This window comes from Triticum dicoccoides, chromosome 3B (genome assembly GCF_002162155.2).
Source record: "Triticum dicoccoides isolate Atlit2015 ecotype Zavitan chromosome 3B, WEW_v2.0, whole genome shotgun sequence".
In the NCBI taxonomy this organism is placed as follows: domain Eukaryota; kingdom Viridiplantae; phylum Streptophyta; class Magnoliopsida; order Poales; family Poaceae; genus Triticum; species Triticum dicoccoides.
The window spans coordinates 520767272-520776702 of record NC_041385.1 but is presented as its reverse complement, the minus strand read 5'-3'; positions in this window follow the sequence as shown (position 1 = coordinate 520776702).

Below are 9431 nucleotides of genomic sequence, written 5' to 3'. Positions count from 1 at the left end.
GAATGTAATGGGTACTTTATTAGTATGGAAGGAGATCGGTGGGAGAAATAAATCGAAGAGGGAGGTGATTTGTTTGGAAGGTGATCTTCTGTATATGGTATTATTTTTGAATTCTTAATTATCAAATATTTACATGATTAAATTGAATCGACACCTGCCAGATCAAGCACGAATATATGGTAACTAATCTGATGGGTTTATGTGGGTGGTGAAGCGAAAAGGCAGGTGGGAGGGAGACGAAATAAAACGAGTGAAATAAAACAAACAAAAGTGGTGAGACGAAAAAAACCAGCGAAAAATAACCGGTGGACTATTCACCAACCGCTCTATTAGGAGTAGAGATTGGGCTAGCAGCGCTGCACTCTCACGTCTGGACCCCATGAGAGCATCTCTACCAAAGTCTGTCATATATCTACACTTCATAATAGTTTGAAGGCTGGCGGGTGACGTGAAAACTTGAGTTTTCATATCTCAACCTTTAATTTGTTTTCCCTTTTCTTCACTAAACACTTAGATTGCTTTTAACATTTCACATCTTTTTAAAAGCAAACATGGACATAATTTTTAATAAGTTGCATGAACAAAAGCATTAAATGGACATGTACAAATCACATATCGCCGATTACAGTGATTATTGCCCCATTAGTTGCACACGTTTACTAAGCTCTTCACCAAGGTTCAATCCTTGCATCTCGCACCTCGGCTGGGGGAGCTTGTGTCGACAAAACATAGTGCTTTTGTTGTGGGCCACAGCATCCACGACAACTTCACGCTTGTCCAACAAACTGCTCTGGAATTAGACAACCTGCAAGTGCCCAGGGTTCTGCTCAAGCTCGACATTCCGCCCGCTTTTGAATGCACATGCACGATTGGATCTCCATTTTGCTCTACTGCCAGCACCTGGGTTCTAATCAACGCCAGAGGGCTTCGCCAGGGAGATCCCCTCTCCCCCATGTTCCCATGTTGTTCACATTGGTCATTAACGCGATGAACTCTCTGCTGCAGCATGCTATATGTTTTGGGATCCTGCGGTAGCTCACTCCCCGCCACGCCACATCTAGCATCTCACGTCAGGACCTCCCAGCCATCCGCGAGCTGCTACACATCTTTGGGATGGTCTCTGGGCTACGTACCAACTACAAAAAATGTTCGACCACTCCCGCCCGATGCTCCCCTGTTGAGTTGCTCACCGTCCCACGGACGCTAATCTATGCGCCCCTATGCAACCAGGAACCAGAAACTATGCATCACACTTAATTGGCTACTCATTCTCGACAAATTTGGCATGATCTGCTTTCCTGGTGTCGTGCCACCACCGTTGCCCTTGCTAGCCATGAAGATTTCCTTCCATGGTGCGCTTCCATCATTGATGCCATGCCTTCAGGCCTTCGGAAGGGGATCGCCTCACTCGCAATCCTGACGGTTTGGTCCATCTGGCGCCATCGCAGACCGGTGCACCTTCGATGGCTATGACCCCTATGGCATACCTTCTCCAACGGATGATTTCGTCCATCCAAGTTCAGGCCGGGCAGAGGCGGGTGCCCATGGACTACACAACTTGATTTCATAACGTTAACATGTATTCTCTTTGAGGCGTTGTACCCTATTCTTCTTCTACCTATCAATGAAATGATACACTAGCTTTACATATTCATGAAAAAAGTTCTTACAACAACAGTGTCACTAATTCACCGGAAAAAAGGACTAGGCCACCTGGTGAGAAGTTCTATAATGTTACGAACTTTATCACCGGGAGGAGCTAATGTGGTGATAACGCCCCCGTCTTGAGTGGTCACCAGCAGGGGACAGGAACACACACTTTTTTCATCTTCAGGCGAGCCAAAGACGGAAGAAATGCATGATCAGGGCCCTGGCAAAGTCCCTTGGAGTTTTATGTGATGATCCAGGCGACCTGACGAACATGGTGTCTGAATTCTATGAATGTATGTACACAACAGAAGGTGTGGCAGGTATGGAACATGTCCTAGTTCGTGTTCCGACCAATGTTACTCCTCGGATGAATGAGATGCTAAGTGCACCATATACAAATGGCGAGGTGAAGACAAGATGTTCCCAACCAAATCCCTAGAGCCGGATGGGTTCCCAACCCACTTCTACCAGCATCACTAGGACATCTGTGTAGAGGAGGTGACGAAGGCGATCCTGAGAATAGTCAGAGATGAGAGTGCGGAATGTGTCAATGACATTGTTCTAGTGCTCATCCCAAAGGTTTTGAATCCAACAACTTTGTCAGTTTCCCCCAATTAGCTTATGCGACGTCATTTATAAAATTGCATCCAAGGTTGTTGCAAACATGTTAAAGCTCATTTTGCCGGATATTATTTCTGACGAACAGGTGGCATTTGTTTCAGGGCGACTAACTACTGACAACATTATTTGTGCCTATGAGTGCTTGCATTTTATGAAACGAAGCAAGGCTAAGTCCAACGACTTTTGTGCTCTGAAGCTCAACATGATGAAAGCTTACGACAGACTCGAGTGGCCCTATTTCAGGCTATCATGGAGAAGCTGGGCTTCGATCACAATCGGATTGATATAGTTTTGGGCATGGTTTGGTCTGTCTCTTGTTTAGTTCTTTTCATTGGAGAGAAGCTCGAAAATTTCAGACCATCTAGGTATTCGACAGGGAGATCCCATCTCCCCTTACCTTTTCTTGATTAATGTAGAGGGCCTTTCGTGCCGTTTAAAATTCAGTTCACAGTCATTGAATCTTGAGGGAGTCAAGGTGGCGCCAACAACTTCGGTTGTCAACCACCTCCTCTTCGCCGATGATAGCATGCTGCTCTTTAAAACAAGTGTGGAGGGGGTGACGGCAATATCAAACCTATTGGATACATACTGTAATGCTTGTGGTCAGAGGATATATCATGCTAAGTCATAAAAAATTCCAGTTAGGGATTCCCCCAGACAAAGAGAGATACCGTCAAAGCTACACTGAATGTGCACAATTAATCTCTGAGTGACAAATACTTGGGTATGCCTACAGATGTTGGGCATTCCAAGATGGGCACCTTTAAATACCTAAGATATTGTATATGGGAAAAGGTACAAGGATGAATGGAAAAATTATTGCCAGCCGCTGGTAAGGAAGTTCTCATTAAGTCAGTAGCTCAGGCTATCCCAGTATATTCCATGACATGTTTTAGGCTACGCAGGTGGATAGGGGGTGACAGAACTAAATCCGGTAGATCTCGGGTAGGGGGCCCTGAGGTGGTGATCTTGGCTCGATGGTAACATGACAAAGATGGGACACGGTGTTTACCCAGGTTCAGGCCCTCTCGAAGGGGTAAAACACTACATCCTTCTTGTATTGATAGATTGTGGTTGGGTACAAAGTACCAGGTTTACCTCTCAAAATTGTATTCATCTCTGTTTTAAGCTTTGAGCTCTGCACCTCTGCAAATCCATGCTTCCCTCTGTGAAGGGCCTATCTATTTACTTTTATGTTATTTTATTTTTATTGTTGAGTGATCACCTTCTCATTCAAGCACCAATGGAGAGCACTATTGTCATTCTTATGCATTGAGTATAGTTAATGTTGAGTGTGACATGACTGGATCTCTTTTACCATGAATTAAATGTTTAGTCGTTGCTTGAACTTCAGAGGTGCTTTGCATTTATGTTTTGCATTCTCAGAAAGGGCTAGCAAGATACCATGTTATCATATTATATCATGATTGTTTTGACAAATTCTTGGCATCCGAGATATCTTATTATTGCTCGCTAGTTGGTTATGTCATTGGTATGAGTAAATGTGAGATCTAAGTGTTATCATGCACATGGTTAGTACATAATCTTTGCTAAAAACTTGAACATTAGTTAAGCATACATACAATAACAAGAACAAAAAGAGTTTGTAAAAGTTTTTCTTGATCACTTTCAGTTTGTCAACTGAATTGCTTAAGGACAAGCAATGAGTTAAGCTTGGGGGAGTTGATACGTCCCAATCGTATATACTTTTACAAACACTTTTGCTCTTGTTTTGGACTCTAATTTGCATGATTTGAATGGAACTAACCTGGAGTGACGCTGTTTTCAGCAGAATTGCCATGGTGTTATATTTGTGCAGAAATAAAAGTTCTCAGATTGGGCTAAAAATTTACGAATATTATTTCTAGAATATATAAAAAATATTGGCAAAGAGAATTACCAGAGGGGGCCACCTAGGAGCCACAAGCTCAGGGGGGCGCCTACGCCCCCAGTGATGAGGATACAGACCTGGGGTAGGGTCATAGGCCTGACCTATACGTCCTACCCAAGGTCACTACCCTAGAAGATAAGAAGTCCAAGAGGCAGCAAGAGACCCCCAGTCAAAGATGTCGAGTGTAATCCACTCGACCAGTCATGTCACTCGGGAGTTCTCCTACCTATTGTCACTCGACCACCCAAGGAATCACTCGACCTACCGAAGATCAGGAGTCACTCAGCATTGTAACGGGCAGGCGTTCCTCCGTAGTCTTTAAGGTCATTAACAACACTTAAGGCTGGCGTTATCAGTAACACCCCTACTTTATGTACATTAAGCCCCTTGTAATGGAGGATGGTGAGGGTCCTGGCGTACTCTATATAAGCCACCCCCTCCTCTAGGACAAGGGTTGGCACCCCCTGTAACATCACACACATATAATCCAGTCGACCGTCTCCGGGCACCGAGACGTAGGGCTGTTACTTCCTCTGAGAAGGGCCTGAACTCGTAAAACCCGTGTGTACACCTTCATCATAGCTAAGATCTTGCCTCTCCATACCTACCCCCCTTTCTACTGTCAGTCTTAGAACCATGACAATTGGCGTCCATCGTGGGGCCGGTGTCTTAGCGACTTGTTGGTGAAGTTGCAAATTTTTCCGATCATCATCATCATGGTTTCCGGCGGTGGATTGGCTGAGGGCCGTGAGATCCGTCTCGGCGCGCTGGTTTTCATCGCCGACGACTCCGCTTGGCTTCAGGAAGCTCCCCTTGATGTTGAGGCGCTCCCCGTCCGAGGGGCAATGCACTTTCGCGCGTGCGTTCGTGGTGTCCTTCTCCGGCAGCCGTCGACTCAATATCGGTCGGCTCCGATGGTGTCTTCCCTCCCCGCTGTTCGCCGCCGCAAGCGATCCGGTTGGTCGCGGCTTCAGCGGTGGGGGAAACACGCGGTGGCTCGACGTTTGACCACCCATCAAGTCGCGGCAATCGAGCCCGACGAAACTCTCCACGGTCTGTTCGATCTATCGACTGGCTCCGCGGAGACCGCATCCGAGTGCGATAGCAGCGACCCTGCGGCTGAAGTCTTGATGGTCAATGGACTGTGTGGTCCACCTGGTTTTCGCCTTGAAGACGGCGAGGATGGTGGCGGCGATCCGTCGCGCGTCCATGAGGAATACCATCCTGAGCCCCTTTCTTCGCAGCAGAGGGAAGAACTTCGTCGCCGCAACATGGATGCACTCCACACGCCCATCGTTGGAGAAAACCCCAAGACTCGAGCCTTGGAAGAGGTGCGCCTGGCTAATTTGGCCGAGCACACTCAACTGGAGAACCTTTAGCGCGCTCTCGACGAGCGTGCTCGGGAGAGGGTCCCTGAGTCCAGTCGACGACAGCTTTTTCCGCCTCCACCTAAGGTATACCGCACTCTGATCCAAAATCTCACAGCTGCAGCCCGAATAGCAGAGTCAATTCAACCTTCCTAGTCAGAGGCCAGCAGAGGTTTGATGCAGATCCGGGCCTTGCTCCGAGCAGCAGGAGAGTAGAACACAACAGTGTCTTAGTCGCGGAATAGGATTCACAGCAGATCCGTAGTAGCGGATATAGTTCAGTCGGCCCACAGTCCAAGATCGCCCTTGCGGCATGAGGGCCGTGGACAGTATGATCATTGGCTCGACCGCGACAATCATCGTCGAGTGCCCACGCCTCCTCTGAGGAGTGCATCATATGTGCCTCGACAGAACGATGATAGATGCCGTCACAGTGGCGAGCGCAGAGCATGAGTCGACGCAAGAGAGCCAGGCTTCGATGCGAGATCTATCCTCGTTCAGGGTCTAGTCGACCGGAATAGAGCGCATAGAGAAGACCCTGACAAAGATCGTTCGAGTGGCAGCAGAGTGCATGTTTCTGGTCCAGAGTGTTTCAGCAGAGCCATCAGGGCAGAGGTGATTCCTCCCAACTTCAGGTTGGCGACCGGAGTCAGTAAGTTCACTGGAGAGTCCAAGCCTGAAACTTGGCTTGAGGATTACCGAGTGGCTGTGCAGATTGGCAGTGGAAACAATGAAGTAGCAATGAAACATCTTCCTCTGATGTTGGAAGGGTCGGCCCGAGCGTGGTTGACTCAGTTAGCTCCAGACAGTATATATAGTTGGGAAGAGTTTGCTCGAGTGTTCGTCAGAACCTTTGAGGGCACTTGCAAGCGGCCAGCAGGGTTGACAGAGTTGCAGCATTGTGTGCAGAAACCGAGTGAGACTTTAAGGGATTTCATTTAGAGGTGGACCACTTTGCATCACACCGTTGAAAATGTATCAGAGCATCAAGCAGTGTGTGCCTTCAAGGAAGGCGTCAAATATCGAGAGTTGGTCCTAAAGTTTGGTCGGACTGGAGATATGACTCTAACTCGGATGATGGAAATAGCCACCCGGTACGCTAACGGGAAGAAGAGGATCGACTCCGTAGCGGAAAGAGTAAACCAGTCGGCCAAGAGGCCGGTGGAGGTAATTCCAATCGAAAACAGAAGCGTAAGGCCGAGCCTGCAGCACCCGGTGAGATTGCAGTGGTGGCTCAAGGAAAGTTTAAGGGAAAACCTAAAGGGCCCTGCCCCCCTAAGAAAGTGAAGGATCAAGCAAGAAATGATGTGTTGGATTTACCGTGTCACATCCACACAAAGAAGGACGAAGAGGGAAATCTGATTTACCCTAAGCATACCACTCGACAATGTTGACTCCTGATCCAGCAGTTCCGAGAAAAACAGCCCGGTGAGAAGGTGAAAGAGTCGGACAAAGACAAGGATGAAGATGAAGACGACGGTTATCCCAAAGTCAATTCCACCCTGATGATTTTTGCTGATGTTGAGAGCAAGAGTCGGTTGAAAGTTATCAACAGAGAAGTGAATATGGTTGCTCCGGCGACGACAACCACATACCTGAAATGGTCGTAGACAGCCATCACGTTCGACTAGTCCGATCACCATGCTCGCATAGCCACCCCTGGGAGGCAAGCATTGGTGGTCGACCCAGTGGTCGAAGGCACTAGACTGACCAAAGTGCTAATGGATGGTGGAAGCGGCCTGAACATCCTTTATGCTCAAACTTTGAAGGGGATGGGCATTTCGATGTCCAAACTTAGCGAGAGCAACATGAGTTTCCATGTTGTTATCCCTGGAAAGAAAGCCGAATCACTCGGCCAAATCGCCCTTGATGTGGTTTTTGGTGATTACAAGAATTACTGTAAGGAAAAATTGACATTTGAAGTTGTGGATTTCCAGAGTGCTTATCATGCCATTCTGGCAGGCCTGCCTACGCACGTTTTATGGCTCGACCATGTTACTTGTACCTCAAGTTGAAGATGCCTGGCCCCAGAGGCGTGATCGCAGTTACTGGCAATCGGTAGAAGGCGGAGGAGTGCTTCTAGAAAGATTCCAAAATTGCTGATGTGCAAATGGCAGCAGTTGAATTTCAAGAATATCAGAAGAAGGCAGATCCGAGTGATTTGTTCCGAGCTAAGAAGCCTGCCACAGATTCTGCATTTTAGTCGTCTAGTGAAACGAAGCCGATTCATATTCACCCAACCGATCCCAATGCCGCACCGACTCATATATCAACGACACTCGACAGCAAATAGGAAGAAGCGCTCATCCAGTTCCTCCATGAGAACTGGGACATCTTTGCATGGAAACCTTCTGACATGCCGAGTGTACCCAGAGGACTGGCTGAGCACCGTTTGCGTGTCGACCCCAAGGTAAAACCCGTCAAAGAGCATCTTCGGCGGTCCGCCGTACAGAAGAGAAAAGCAATTGGCGAGAAAGTGGCTCGGCTCCTAGCAGCAGAGTTCATCCGTGAGATCTACCACTCCGAGTGGCTTGCCAATGTAGTCATGGTCCCTAAGAAGGACGATTCACTTCGTATGTGCATTGATTTCAAGCATATCAATTGGGCCTGCCCGAAAGATCATTTCCCTCTCCCCCGCATCGATTAGATTGTTGACTCGACGATGTGGTGTGAGCGCTTGTCTTTTTTAGATGCATATTCCGGGTATCATCAGATCCGACTGTATGGTCCCGATGAAATAAAAACAACCTTCATCACCCCATTCGGGTGCTTTTGCTATGTCACCATGCCATTTGGTCTTAGAAATGCCGGAGCCACATTCATGAGAATGATTTAGAAGTGCCTGCTCAGTCAAATCAGTCGGAATGTGGAAGCATACATGGATGACATTGTGGTCAAGTCTCGCAAAGGTTCTGACCTACTGACTGACCTCGTAGAAACCTTTGCCAACCTAAGAAGGTATGATATCAAGCTTAATCCGTCAAAGTGCACATTCGGAGTTCCAATGGAAAGTTACTCGGTTTTCTTGTTTCCGAACGAGGGATTGACGCCAATCCAGAAAAAGTTGATACCATCCTTCGAATGAAATGCCCTGTGCGTGTGCATGACGTTCAAAAGTTGACTGGTTGTTTGGCCGCCTTGAGTCAATTCATTTCTCGTCTCAGTGAAAAGGCCTTACCTCTTTACCGATTGATGAAGACATCTGATAAGTTCGAGTGGACTGAGGAAGTTGATGCAACGTTTGCAGAGCTCAAAACCCTGCTTTCCACCCAACTGGTGCTTGCTGCGCCAATCAGCAAAGAGCCTTTACTGCTTTATATTGCATCCACTAGACAAGTTGTCAGTACAGTACTCACGGTCGAGCGAGAAGAAGAAGGAAAGGCTTACAAGGTTCAACGCCCAGTATATTATCTCTCTGAAGTTTTGACTCCATCCAAGCAACGATATCCACATTATCAGAAGCTTGTCTATGGAATCTACATGACCATGAAGAAGGTTGCACATTATTTCTCTGGTCACTCCATTACAGTCGTCAGCGATGCACCATTATCTGAAATTCTGAACAACAGAGATGCAACTGATCGAGTGGCCAAATGGGCGATTGAACTCCTTCCATTGGATATCAAGTTTGAGGCAAAGAAAGCTATCAAGTCCCAAGCAATCACAGATTTTCTTGCTGAGTGGATTGAGCAGCAATTGCCGAGTCAAGTTCACTCGGAGCATTGGACTATGTTCTTCGATGGCTCCAAGATGCTGAATGGTTCAGGTGCTGGGGTAGTGCTGGTATCCCCCCATGGAGACAAGCTTAGCTATGTTCTCCAGATTCATTTTGATTCCTCCAAAAACGAAGCTGAATATGAAGCACTTTTATATGGGTTGCGTATGGCCATTTCACTTGGCGT